Genomic DNA, 15,321 nt, shown 5'->3' with positions numbered 1-15,321 from the left:
TATAACCCTCTTTTGAAAGTGAGGAAGAGAGGAAGGAGTACATTCTAGGCCTGGCAGATAACTTGTTTAAAGACACAAAAATATGGAAATTGAATTCTATATACAGTGAAAGGCAATTAAAACAGTTTGGCTGAAAAGTAGTATATGTATGGAGAGTAATGTGAAATGAGCTTCAAAACATAGGCTGGAACGAACTGCAATGGGATCTAAATGACAACCAGAGTAATTTTCATTTCAACACAGAGGCAATTAGGAATCAGTGGAGCATCTTTAGTAACATGGTCAAGCCTTTTTTTTTTTTAGCATATCAATTTGTCAGTGGATGCTGTATTGGAAAGTGGAGAGGTTTGTGGCAGGGAGAACAATTAGGAGGATCTTGCTATAGTCCGAGCAAGAAGAGATGAGGGCAATAACTAGGGTAATGGTTGTGTGACTGGAGAAAAGCAGAAACATGTGCGATGTTATAGGGGGGGAATAGATTTTATTGTTATTATTTTTCAGTCATGTCTGACTCTTAATGACCCCATTTCTGGTTTTCTTGGTAAAGATACTGGAGTGATTTTGCCATTTCCTTCTCCAGTTCATTATACAGATGAGGAATTGAGGTGAACCAGGTTAAGTGACATGCCCAGGGTCACACAGCTACTAAGTATCTGAGGCTAGATTTGAACTTGGGTCTTCATGACTCTAGGCCCAGTGTTCTATTCACATGCTACCTAGCTACCCAAGAATAGATTAGACCTGGCAATTGACTTGATTGCCTGGACTTGGTAAAAATCAAACAATTGGTAAGTATCATTACTGGGATGTGGGTCTATTCTGGTTTCTCATTTTAATTTGCATACACCTTGGTAGTTTAAGTGCATTTCTTCTATAATTCAGCTTATTGGGTTCTTTTTTAGTCTAGTCAACATTCAAGGTTTTACTCATTGTATATTTTCCTCCTTGAGCTTTTATATTACTTTAATATATATGACTTTATTCTGCTTGAAACTACTATTCAGGTGTTCTCCCTCATGTATTCCTGCAAATACTACTCCTCCCAGTTTCCTTCTTGCCCATATATCTATTGATTCAACTTTTATTGCTATAATCATTTTTTTTACATCCCCTCTACTTAAGCCAGATGAAAGTATGCTTCACGAGGCTCCCTCACCTGTCCATTTCTCTCCTTCATTGAGAGATTATGTATTCCTTAATTATAAGAAATACTGTTTTTGTCTTCCCTCCACCCCTTTTCATTCTCTTAAAATACTTGTCTCATCACTGCTCATACATTTTGGTCATAGATACTTCTTGCTTCGTTTCCCAATGATACTGACAAGTTAAGATGCCTGAAGGTAATATTCCTGTCCTTTCCTTGAAACACATAAACACAGTGGCATTATCTATCCTTTGTATGATGTATGAACTAGTTTATTTTTTATTAGATTGTCCAGTTAACATTTCTTGATAATCTCTAGTTTTCAAAGAAAGTATGACTAAAACAACGTGATTTGTTCTTTGTTATGTATAACCATTCTCTGATTTACAGGATATATTATACTTGGATGCATGATATTAACAATTTCCTTTTCCTTATATCATATTCAAGGCTTTTTCTTCTTTTCTCAGTGTTTCTAATTAATCTTAAATGAATTGAGCTCACGTTGCTTGAACTATGCAATGTTTCCTTCTGACTGCTTGCAAAATAATTTTGAAGAGGTGGACCTGACAATTGTATTTCCATATGAGCTGAACTTCAGGAACTTCTGTGGAATCATCATATGAACTGGAATATTTTCCAGGCATTTTTCTTCTACAATTTCCTGAAATATGGCATTTGGTTTCCTTGATTTATCATTAACTGCCTTTACATTTCCCTTCAAGGCCAATGATCTTCAGATTATCTTACAAAGCACTGTATTATTAGTTACTTTAGGTTATAAAGACTTTCTGTTCTATCTGTCTCTTTTAAAGGACCAATTTCACTAATGAATATTGGTGTAAAATTTAAAAAAAAAAAACTTTTCAAGGAGACTACAGATTCATCCAGAAAATAAATCACTTTGACCTTGTGTTTATAATAAGAGTTCAAGGATTGTTCAGCTTTAGAAATTGTGTCTCTCCCAGGATGTCTGGGACATATGATTGCTGTACCTGTAACTATATTTGAGGTCCCACTGTTATAAAATTCCTACATACTATCCTTACCCCATTAGGATGCCAGTAACAGATGAAATTTTACATAGTACTTTTACATACATAACCACATTTGATCCTCTTAACAATCTTGTGAGGTAGGTGCTACAGAAATTGTTATCATCAATGAGGAGGTTAAGGCTCATGGTCAGAAGGCAAGTAAACCTAATACATGGGATTCTAAGCTAGATTTCTTTTGACTCCAAAGACAACACTCTTCACTATGCCACATTGCTATAAAGTCGTGAGTGCCCAGATGTATACTGATTTAGAGGAGAAGGTCTTGTAAAGTTGAGCTTATGGGTAGACCGGGGCTTAAGGGCCTTTACAATAGCCCCTTCTTAAGACAGTTCTGTGGCTCACATGTTCTTGAAATCTTCAAAGGCCACTTGGGCTGCATTGCATCTAGCTACTCCCATGACACCTTCTTCAGGATGAGCACTACTGCCATAGAGGCAGTCTATAGTCTGTAGACCCTGGATTAGGGAGCAGTAGTTGGAGTGTGGAGGCAAAGTAGAGCTGATCCAGGGACATAGCTCCATGGACCAAATGTTCCCCCCAGGAAGTCCAAAGACCCTCTCAAGATCAGCTAGTGTCAGGATGTCTCTGCTGATCACTGATTTCTTGAAGCTTGGGGCACAGGCCTCAATGCAGTCAAACACTCTGTCAGCACAAGCATTTTTCTCTTGCTCATCCCAGACCTTTCCACCTATCATGGTATAGGGAATGTACTCAGTGAAGAGCGAAATAACATGGCAGCCAGGAGGAGCCAGGATGGGGTCCAGTGATGATGGCATACAAAATTCAATCATGGGCCTGTGAGAAGGGATCCCCTTGGTGGCATCCTTGAAGGCCTGGTGGAGGACTTCGTGATGGGGCAGGGCTAGACCACTGGTGGCTTTTGGTGCAGCCAGGAAGTTGGGCAGCTTGTTGACAGCCACATTAATCTTGGTGACTGGTGACTGGGTGTCCAGTTGAGAGATTCTCTTTATGAGCTCCTCGGGGAGCTGCTCATGTTGTTTCTGCCCAGTAGAATGCAAGCTTCTTGAGAGCAGGGATTGTTTAATTTTGTCTCTATCCCCACTTCCTGGCACAGTGCTTGATCCACAGAGGTGCTTAATAAATGCTTGAATTGCATTGAATTTTGTATTTTCCCTTCCTGGGGTGCCAACTTGAGGAAAGTGATCTGTGGAATGCGTTGGACAGCATCAGTTTGCTTCTCACTTCAGTTCCATCCTTTAAGACAACTGTCTGGACTTGCCCATTACTGTTCACCTGTACTTTATCCACAGTCTTTTCTGTGAAGATATTTGCTCCATATGCTTTTGCTGCCTTTGCAATAGCATGAGAGAGGGCACCCATGCCACCTTCTACATACCCCCTGGCTCCTGTCCCTCCAGCCCTCCCCTTACATGGTGTAGCAGCACGTGCCCACTTCCAGGAGCATAGGGACTTGTCATGGCTCCAATTACAGCATCGGTGAAAGGGTTGCTTTCAAGGGCTCAGACTCAAACACCTTGGCAACTGGGCCAGTGATAACTTGGTAATACTGGGGAAACTGTGTTTCTGTAATTAGACATGCTTGTAAAAGGGGTTTAAGTGTGAAGAGGGCTTTTAGTCTCTGATGTAGGGATCCATGTTGAAAGGCAGTTGTGTCCACCAGGGAGGAATCCAGCAATGGATCAATGACTGATGCCAAACGGTTCATGAACATTTCATATTTGGGAAAAGCCTGGGCATCCTTTGGAGAAAATTGGGCAATCTGCTTCTGGGTTTCAGGCAAGTCTATCCCTAGTCAAACTGACCTCAGGGGTTTGCCTTGGAATCCTTCTTCTGGCATGGGTGTGAAGGAGTAGGGGTTTCGAAGATACACCTTCAGTCCATGTTTCTTTGTAAATCTGGGGCCTCAGAAGGCTGAGGAAGTAGGAAGCTTGGGAGAATTTAAAGCCTGGGATGAGCTCTTCAGTGACAGCAGCACCCCAATCAAGTGACGTCTGTCTAGGACAGCTGTGTTTACCCCCAACCTTTGCAGATAGGCTGCTGCAATCAGTCCATTGTGTCCTGCTCCTATGGTCATGGTGTCACATTCTGGCTTCAGGCAACCCCTAGCCATAGCAGCTGCTGGTCTCTCTCTCTCAGGTGAGTAGAGACAGCAAAGGCTCTTCCTAACCTCTGGCTTGTGGCACTTATTTTCACCTTGATTTTAAACTCCAATTGGTTTCCAGCAGCAGTCACTGATAGGGCCATGACTTTGCTTTGTTTTGTTTTTTTTAGATTGTCTTAGCCAGGCCCTCTCAGCACAGGAGACAGACCTGATTTCTAGGCCAACACATTATCCACAATGCCACTTCATATAGTTTGCCCTTGCCTTGGACAGTAGTTCCTGAGGTGCGGTAAGGAATCTTCAGTGGAGGTGGTAGACTTCAGAGAGAGCTTAACACCGAACCCCCTAACTATCATCCATCCAGCTGAATGTTAAGCCAAGTTGTGGAAGAGAGCTGGTGGCAGAAGCAGGTGCTGTGACTCAGTGTACCCCAGGGAGTTTATCTGTTTGGCAGCCAGAAGAGACTAGGCAGACTATCCCTGTTCTATCAGTTTTGCTGATTTATTTGTTGCTGGTGCTGTTCTTATATTTTTTTGTTCCATATCCATTTTGTCTTCCATCTCTGTCTTTCTTTTTCACAATGCCACTGTTGTATGAAGAATTTCCACTATTTGTTCTAAATCATTATTTTCCTATCTGTTTGAATTCTTCTTTCAGAGGATGTTTTTCGTTTCCATTTTCATAGCTTAATTTAATTGACTTATTAAATTTCTGAAATACTTCGTTCATTCTTCTGGTAGTTCTCTGCTCATTTATCAAGTTTAATTAGTGTTGATATGTTCACCTGGATATTTCTTTTTACTATAATTTACTCAACAGCACTTACTCATTTTATTAAGGCTCAGTTTTGGGCTTAATCAATTTTTCTCTACTCTGTCCCTTTCCTTTTCCATTATTATTTTACTTGATGGTGTGTTTCTTGATTTTTTTTTAATGTGAAAAAGTAGAGTAGTGATTAAGCAATAAATTGCCACTACATTCAGATTTACTGACTGTGGGTTCAGTGGTCTATCCACTATATACATAGCATGTGTGCTTGGCAATATTCTACATTTTCTAGAGTTTTTTTCAGAATTTTTTCTTACATTGTCTTTTTAATTTTAATGATCTAATAGGGTTTCAGCAAAAAATAAACTTGGTAAAATCATTAAACTAAAATTATGATATTCCAAATAGAAAAAGTAGATGTATTAAAAATGAAGAAGTGTCCTTTCACAGTGACATTTTAGTTTTGCACATCGAAGAAGTATTCTTTTTCCTTTCAATATTATAAATATTCAAGAACTTTTGAAATATGAAGTTGGAAAGGTGGGAATTCTAACAAAATTGATATCCTTGAGTTGATGTGGACAGCTATTATTAATGAGGACATAAGACCATGCTAGTGAAAGTATTTCTGTCAAACCTTTTCAGTATGGGAAATCTGATTTCATTGTATAAAGAAAATTTTGTTTGTGTGCTACCAAAGATACAGTTATATATATTTTGAACATTATTTAATTTTTAATAAAATTGTTCCAATACATGTTATGGGTTAGATAAAAGAAAAAATTGCTACTTATATTAAAGAAAGAAGGTTATCTGATTGTGGTCACACTGAATGACTTTGAAACATTAGACCAATTCTTAAATCATTTTGTTAGATCCATTCACCATACAGGTCCTATTTTCTCAGTGGCATTCAATGGTCACATCTCACTTCATCTAAATCATTCACACATATAGTGAGAAATATCTTCCAGCATATGTTCCATTTTTTATGTATCACATTTCTTATAATACATAGTTCCTGGCCAAGACAGAATGATAGTTCAATCTAAATTGGTATTACAAAATTGGCACACTACAGATTTTTCTGGCTTCCCCTCATCACTCTACTGTTCATAATGTCTACACAAGGAAACTACTGGCTTGCCCTATTTCATGTAAGATGACTCCTATCAAACTATGACCTGTTAGTTATTAGTCTTCATGTCAATCATAGTTGGTATGGGAGGGAAAAGAAGAGAAGCAAATCAATAAATGATCATATTACAAGCATAGCTACATAGTTTATGTAGGTATTTTTCTGCAAATTATGAACACTATGTCAAGCAGATGAAAATACGTATGGAGATACATTTAGCATCTTCTTAATTTATATAGGTGAATATGGTCTTTTGGGGAATTATAGGGAATTTTCCGATACAGTATGTATTTATGAATTATGATCTAGTGGAGAGGATTATAGAAGAGAATCCTGCATACAGTAGGTGGCCAATAAATGTGGAGCTCATCAGGACTCATTTTTCCCTCTAATTCCTTCCCTTCCCCACCTTTCCTGTAAGTGTAGAGAGCAACACCATCTTCATAGTCCCTCAGACTTGAAACCTAGGCATCACTCTGGATTCTTCACTATCCCATACTCTCCAAGATCCAAGCTGTTGCCAAGACCTGGAATTTCACATTTATAACACCTCCCAAATACACCTTCTTCTCTCCTCTGACACTGCCACCACTGTAGTGCAGGCCCTCCTCATCTTATATCTTGATTACTGCAATAGTCTGCTCATGGGCCTGCTCGCCTTAAGTCTCTCCCCACTCAGATCTGACTTCATTCAGCCATGAAAGTGATTTTCCTAAAACATAAGTCTGATCATGTCACTTCTAAATTTCAGTGGCTTTCTACCATCTTCAGGAGCAAATACAAAATTCTCTGTTATTTAAAGCACTTTATAACCTAGTCCCCTCTTACCTCCCTGAAATGTCCTATTTGCATCCACTGACACTGGAGTCCTGGCTGTTCCAAGAGCAAGATCTTTTGGAGTTGGGTACTCTTTCTGTCTATCACCCATGCCTAGAACATTCTCCTCCTCTACTCCCACTAGTGACTTCCTTGACTTCCTTTAAGTCCTAACTAAATTCCCATGTTCTAGAGCAAGGCTGTCCAACCTTAGGTTTTTATTGAAACTACAGACAATATATATATATACATATTTTTTTGCCATTTTAGTGAGAGCTCTGTGGTGGCTCAGCTTCATTTACTAAAGCATTCATGTCAATTTCTATGCTTGTAGGCCGGCCCATAAATTGCACTGTGGCCCGCATGCATTTGGACAGCCCTGTTCTAGAGGAAGATTTCTCCAACCCATCTTAATTCCAATGCCTTTCCTCTATTATTTTCAATTTCTCCTGTATATAGCATGCTTTGTACATGTCTGTTTGCATATTGTCCCCTTCATAAGATTGTAAGTCCCTTGAGTTCTGGAACTGTCCTTTGTCTCTTTTTGTATCCCCATCACTTGGCACAGTGTCTGGTACATAGTAGGCACTTAAAAATATTTAGTGAATTGAATTATTGAATAAATATTATAAATTATCAATATATGCTATATAGACTGCTTTGTGAATAGGGGACTTGATGATCATTTAATGAGACTCCTTGCCTGAAATCTCCTTTGATTTCAGTTCAGAAAAACTCAATATTTGAGATGACAAAACAGTCAATTATATACGTCTTTCTCCCGTTTTCAATAAATTTCATATACATGAATATTTTTTTCAAAGGCTAATCCCCTCACTATGTAAGTTGGCATAAACTTCCAAGAGAAGGCAACCTTAGTCTTCTGGTTCAAGCTTTTCCATTAACTTGCTGTGAAACCATAGGCAGGTTATTTAACCTCTCTGAGTTTTAATTTTCTCATCTATTAAGCAGTGAGAATAATGATTGCCTATCTGCTTCACACGGCTGTTGTGAGGCCCTAATAAGCATACCATGTGGAGATGAAGAATTACTTTAATTTTTCTTCCCTTTCATTCTTTTTTTTTCCTTAGTACAGTCATTTCCATACCTGTAAAGTGAAGTGAAACACTAAACCAGTTCTCAAGATACCTAAGATCCTTAATCTCTTTGGATACAAATACCTGGAAATTTTAAACAAAAATAGTCTCAGGTTAAGAACAATTTGGTATTTATTTCACTTCTCACTTTCCGTAGTCAACCAGAAATTTCAATCACATGAAGTGAAATTATTTTTTGTGCTACACACACACACACACACACACACATACACTTAGAGTGTTTTTGGATCCTGTGAAGTACAGGGAGTAGACCTGTGATTTCAGTGGTAAAGGGACCTCCCAGATGAAGAAATCTCCTTTATTGATGCAGGTTAGCAGACAAGTGGTACAATAGATAGTGCATTAAACTTTGAGTCAGAAAGACTTGAGCTCAAATCCTACTTCAGACACCTAATAACTGTGACAACTTGGCTAACTCAATTAACCTCTCATAGTTTCAGATTTCTCATCTATAAAATGGGAATAATAACTATCTCACTGGATTGTTGTGAGGACCAAATAAATTAACATATGTAAGGAGCTTTGCAAACCTTCAAGGACTACTTAAATGCTAGCTATTATTATAGCCTTAGACAGTTGCCTATAACCTCTAGAGGTTAAGTGACTTGTCCAGGGTCATAAAGCCAGTATGTCTCAGAGGCAAGACTTGACCCAGACTTCTTGGATCCGAACTATCCACTATGCTGTGCTGTCTCTCTTAGAATCTAAGAACAAAACAAATCAAAACCATCACAACAACAAACAAAATCCTTGGTTGTGTAATTTGACTAGCATTACCATATGTTAAAACTAGCTATGATCCACAGTATTTGCTCTTTTCAGTATAATACATAATCTATTTTTAAAAATAATAACAGATCCTGTAAAAATGCTTCCCTGATCCCTGTCCCTATTATTTGTTACCGTCTGCATTATACAACGGGGAGGGAGGAAGCAAAAAAGGGGGATCCTGCTTTTGTGTCTTTTGAATTATGTAGTCTGTAACAGGATAGCAGAGGAGCTAGAAAAGCTATATGGAAAGAATCACATATGACATATTTAATTCATTACATATTGTTCCTCTATGTTTTACAGTCTAATAGCAAGTGTTTCAGCCCTTTTCACCCTAACCTCAAATACCTTGATTAGCTAAACAAAATCTATCCAATGCTGCCCAACCAGGAACCAAAATAACAGTCCAAATAATCCAAAACCCAGGAAGAAGAAAGGGAGGGCTGGTGTGTATATAACATCTGCCTTTTTCACCTAGTGGGTTCAGAACATTCTTTTTCATTCAATAATTCACCATGGACAGGTTAGTTGACAGCTCTGTTTCATCTCTGGGTTCTTTAGACTAGCAATGTGATTGCTAGCATGTATTCACATTTTGACAAAATTCCATTACAATAAACCAATTTGGTTGTTCCCTGTAGTTCATGATAAAGGGATTTTACTGGTAATACATTTCAGAATTCATCAATATCAATGGGCTTTATTCTCTCTAGTGTCTAAGTCACTCCGTGAAAGTAAGCTAAACATTTAGGGAGGAAAATTAACTCTTTCAGACTACTTGGGACTGTCTTGGGGTGTATATCTGTATTTAAGAAAACTCCTAAGCCAGATAAAGTATTCTGAGATAATAAGTATATCAAAGAAGGCCCCAAACTCAGATATATTCAAAGCATGAATAGAATTGTTCATTAATAAGGTATAAGGAAGACAAATCAGTAGTTGTAGACCTGTAAGTTGATTCAACTTTTCTGGAAGATATTTGTATTTATGTAAGAAAAAAAATACCAATTTCTCATACCATTTGTCCCTAAAGATCATCATACAGAGGCTGTGTTCCCAGGTTATCGAAAGCAAGATATCACCCGCATATACAAATAAAACCCACAGCAAAATTATTTGTGATAAAAAATCTTCCAGAAAAATATATTGCTAGAAGTTCAGGAATCATGGGATAAAATACACTACATGAATACAATGAATTATTGGACTATCAAGGATGAAGAATATGAAGAATTCAGAGGAACATAGGAAGATGCATATTAATGTGAAGAAAATAGAAAATAAAGAACAATATATACAATAACTATAGTGTGCATAAACTTGAAACTAAGGGCATTAAAAATCAGGTCTGACACCATGGACAATGCTTGTGTCATACTGTGAAATCTATCTCTTTTTAGGTTTAATGAATTGGAATGAGCAATAGCTGGATTCAGACCCCACCTCTGACACTTCTTATATGACCTCAACAAGTCTCTTAACCACTGTGGGACTCTGTTTCCTTATTTGTAAAATAAAGGTGCAGGCCTAGAAGGCTCTGAGATCCCTTTCTACCTTAGATCTATCATCCTAAAGCACATACACTCTTCCTTTCAATTAATTGGCAAAGTGCAAAACTGTCACTATAAGGACCCAGCGGGCATTGTTGGCTAATTTTGAAAAACATATGCTTTATAGGAGGCATTTAGATATTTGTCAGGAAGTATCTCTTTTGTCAAAACAGAATGCATTGATAATTTTAAAAGAGAAAAGAAAGTTGAAGTTGTCATCATAATAACTAATAACTGATATTATTATCTTCTAATTTTCACATTATAGATTACCTTTTCCACTAGAACATGAAAATCAAGCATCATTTGAACAGTTAAATAGAATTAAAGGAGTTTAGCTACAGTAAAGAAGAAGAAAAAAACAGAAAAATCCTGAGTTCACCAGGAAGTTAAGCATCCTGAGGCCGAGTCAAAGTTCTGCTACATGCACATCCTTTTGCATGCTGGATAAAGTCTATTTCCCATGATTGCTCATTAAGTCTTTCTTATATCCCAGAGGTGTCATTTTTGTTTAAATGATCATTTTGCACCAAGTTCAGCTTTTAAAGAAAACAAATTTAAGAATGACATCATTAGAGAATTGAAGGCCAAGCAATGTTTAATGAGATGGAATAACACTAATAATAGTAGTGTACTTTTACACCAGGCTAACCTACAAAAGAACCGAATTATTTTTTAACTTAGGTCAAAACTGAATCACATAGAAGATGTAGAAAATACAATGCAGAAACAGAAACTCAAGACTGATATGAGAATGGCATCTTCTCAACAACAAAAAGTCACAAAGTCAAAATGAGACATTAAAACTTTAAGGGAATGAAATAGTAAGACTGTACATAACTGGTTCATGCCTCTACAAAATCCCTCTCAGATTTCCATGGCTTCTCTCATGGATAGGGGTTACTCTGAATGAAATTTTTTTTTTATAATTGTATGATTTTATAAAATCTAAAAAACTAATTTCAACCTTGGATTAAGTGCAGAAAACATGAATGCAAAGTAATCCCATACCATAGTCAGCCTGTATGAGGGGCCACTAATTAGACCTTGCCAAGTCCACAACTGCAGTGGGGTGAAGGTGTTGGAGATGGAGATTTAACCTTCCAAGGGAAAACCAGTCCTCACTGTTTAGCCAGTCTGGTCCTACTCTGAGATAGCCCACAAGCACCAGCTGTACTGGATCCTCAATTCAAGTAAGTAAATACTAAGTGACTTCTAATGATGAGATTCCGGTAGAGTTCTGGTGGGACATCTCTAAAGAATTTCAAAGACTTAGGTCGACTTCAAGCCAGTTGGAAAGATTTATTATAGTTTTGAGGTTTCATGCTCTGTTGGTTGGCTACATCCCTTAGAGGAACTAGCAACTTCAGTAATGCAAGACATACAATTTTATAGAGAGTATATGATGAATACACAATCAAAATTTACATAGAATATAGGACTATGATTAATATCAAAAAGGTAGGAGGAGTTTGTTAAGGGATTAGGTAATGGAGGAGGGATCCCTTCTATGTTTTGGTGGTTAAATGTTCAGGTCATGCTGCCCTCCAGTTGGCTAGCTACTGTCGTCCTATCTTGAGCTAAATGGATGATGTGATTGTGGTTGAGTACAAGAACCCACCTGTTCAAATATGTGAATTGGATCTGAGGACAGTGGTTGGGTAGAGGCAGTGGTTACTCAGGGGCCTGAGGTGTGGTTAAAGCCAGATTGTGTGATAAAATCAGGACGTGCCTGCTGTTCAGTGGGGCCCACAAGGAAGTTAGAAAATTGGGGCTTGGGACAACTTTATTAGGATTCCATCACTAAGTACAACAAATGTGCCGTTCTAGTTACTGAGGATACAAAACCAAAATAAACAAACACAGCAACAACCAGAGCCTGCCCTCTCTCAGATAGCTCAAATTCTACTCAAATTATTTAGCACATATGCAAATGAATAAATGCAAGGGAATCTGAAAGAGCAGTAACATCTATGGGAGAGGGCAGATACCACTACTAGTACTGTTACTAGCACTAGTAGTGATTACTAGTACTAGCACTGTTATATGTAATAAAAATAATTTTGAAAAGAACTAAAAATATAAGCATTTATAGAGCACATCTAAGTTGACAAAGTACTTTTTGCATATTATTTTATTTGATACTCATAACAACCCTGTGAGGTGGGATTTTAGGGACTACAAGAAGCCATGGAGAGAAGAATTGGGAGTCGAGATCAGAAAATACTAGTATACTTGGGTAGGTGGCAAAGTGGTAAGAGCTCAGGCCTTGGAGTCAGGAAGATGTGAGTCCAAGCCTGCCTGGAAAACTCACTAGCTGTGTGACTGTGGACAACTTACTTAACCTCTCTCAGACTCAGTTTTCCTATCTATAAAATAGGAATAGTAGTAGCTCCTATATACCTGGTTGTCAAATGAAGATTAAACATATTATTATGTTTAATAATGTTTAATAATAAACATATTAAACATTAAACATATCTATAATTCTTTTGAAAACCTTAAAGTGTAGGGGTGGAGCCAAGATTGGGGCTGAAAAGCAGGGACTAGCATGAGCTCCTCGCCGAGTCCCTTCAAAAACCTATAAAAAATGGCTTTGAACCAATTCTAGAACTGCAGAACCCACAAAAGAGCAGAGGGAAGCAGGGCTCCAGCCCAGGACAGCCTGGATGGTCTCTGGGTGAGGTCTATCCCACACAGAACTGGGAGCAGAGCAGAGCAGAGTAGAACCCAGCATGGGCGGCACCAACCAACCAGACCAGGAGCTGGGCGGAGCGTGCCCTACCGCCCTGAGTCAGTAAGCTACAGCAGTTACCAGACTTCTCAACCCACAAACACCAAAGACAGTGGAGAAGGTTAGTGGGAAAAGCTGCAGGAGTGGAAGGAGTTCGAGGTTGGGCTACTACCCTGGGGGCAGCAGAGGTGGGGCAGCTACAGAACTACAGCTGCAGTTGCTTTCAGCCCCAGGCCCACCTGGTGGGAGGAATTAAGTGGTGGATCAGAGCAGGAGTGCACAGCCTGCTGAAGATCTAAGTCCAGTCCGGGTTGGGGGTTCTTGGTGAAGGAGGAGTGCTGGTGTGGCAGAGCCAGTGCATCCCCCCAAGTTTGGAACATAGAACTCTTTAGTCTACAAGCAGTCATACCCCACTGAAAAACTCAAGGGTCAAGTTAGTTGGTTGGGAATATGGCCAGGCAGCGAAAACACACCCAGATTCAGTCTCAGACTTTGGGTTCTTTCTTTGGTGACAAAGAAGACCAAAACATACAGACAGAAGAAGTTAACAAAGTCAAAGAGCCTACAACAGAAACCTCCAAGAAAAACATGAACTGGTCCCAGGCCATGGAAGAGCTCAAAAAGGATTTGGAAGAGCAAGTTAGAGAAGTAGAGGAAAAATTGGGAAGAGAAATGAGAAGGATGCGAGAAAACCATGAAAAACAAGTCAATGACTTGTTAAAGGAGACCCAAAAATATATTGAAAAATACACTGAAGAAAACAACACCTTAAAAAATGGACTAACTCAGATGGCAAAAGAGCTCCAAAAAGCCAATGAGGAGAAGAATGCCTTGAAAGGCAGAATTATCCAAATGGAAAAAGGAGGTCCAAAAGACCACTGAAGAAAATACTACCTTAAAAATTAGATTGGAACAAGTGGAAGCTAGTGACTTGATGAGAAATCAAGATATTATAAAACAGAACCAAAGGAATGAAAAAATGGAAGACAATGTAAAATATCTCATTGGAAAAACCACTGACCCGGAAAATAGATCCAGGAGAGATAATTTAAAAATTATTGGACTACCTGAAAGCCATGATCAAAAAAAGATCCTAGATATCATCTTTCAAGAAATGATCAAGGAGAACTGCCTTGATATTCTAGAGCCACAGGGCAAAATAGAAATTGAAAGAATCCACTGATGGCCTCCTCAAATAGATCCCAAAAAGAAATCTCCTAGGAATATTGTCGCCAAATTCCAGAGCTCCCAGATCAAGGAGAAAATACTGCAAGCAGCCAGAAAGAAACAATTTGAGTATTGTGGAAATACAATCAGAATAATCCAAGATCTCGCAGTTTCTACATTAAGAGATCGAAGGGCCTGGAATAGGATATTCTGGAGGTCAATGGAGCTAGGATTAAAACCAAGAATCACCTAACCAGCAAAACTGAGTATCATGCTCCAAGGCAAAGTATGGATTTTCAATAAAATAGAGGACTTTCAAGCTTTCTCAGTGAAAAGACCAGAGCTGAATAGAAAATTTGACTTTCAAACACAAGAATCAAGAGAAGCATGAAAAGGTAATCAAGAGAAAGAAATTGCAAGGGACTTACTAAAGTTGAACTGTTTTGTTTACATTCCTACATGGAAAGATGATGTGTATGATTCATGAGACCTCAGTATTAGGGTAGCTGAAGGGAATATTCCTATATATATATATATATATTTATGTATATATATGTATATGTGAGTGTGTATGTATGTATCTATGTATATGTATATATATATTATATATACATATATATATATATATATATATGTATATATATATATATATATATAGACAGAGAGAGAGAGAGAGAGAGAGAGAGAGAGAGAGAGAGAGAGCAGGCACAGGGTGAGTTGAAGATGAAGGGAAGATATATAAAAGAAATAAAATAAAATCAAGGGATGAGAGAGGAATATATTGAGAGAGGGAGATAGGGAGGGATAGAATGGGGTAAATTATCTCACATAAAAGTGGCAAGAAAAAGCAGTTCTGTAGGAAGAGAAGAGAAATCCAATGAGGGGGAATGAGTGAATCTTGCTCTCATCAGATTTGACCTGAGGAGGGAATACCATACATGCTCAATTGCATAACTTACCCCACAGGAAAAAAG

General features: G+C 38.2%; 1 protein-coding gene and 1 pseudogene across 1 annotated transcript in view; both read right to left on the bottom strand.

Moving 5' to 3' along the window:
* DCC (DCC netrin 1 receptor) overlaps nucleotides 1-15,321 on the bottom strand; it is a 1,016,863-nt gene that overhangs the window by 282,384 nt on the left and 719,158 nt on the right. The window lies entirely within an intron of this gene.
* Nucleotides 2,541-4,294, bottom strand: LOC118857132 (annotated as a pseudogene).

The sequence above is a fragment of the Trichosurus vulpecula genome, chromosome 1, assembly GCF_011100635.1.
Source record: "Trichosurus vulpecula isolate mTriVul1 chromosome 1, mTriVul1.pri, whole genome shotgun sequence".
NCBI classification, from domain to species: Eukaryota; Metazoa; Chordata; class Mammalia; order Diprotodontia; family Phalangeridae; genus Trichosurus; species Trichosurus vulpecula.
Note: the sequence above shows the minus strand (reverse complement) of the source record. Positions and strands in the feature narration are given on the sequence as shown.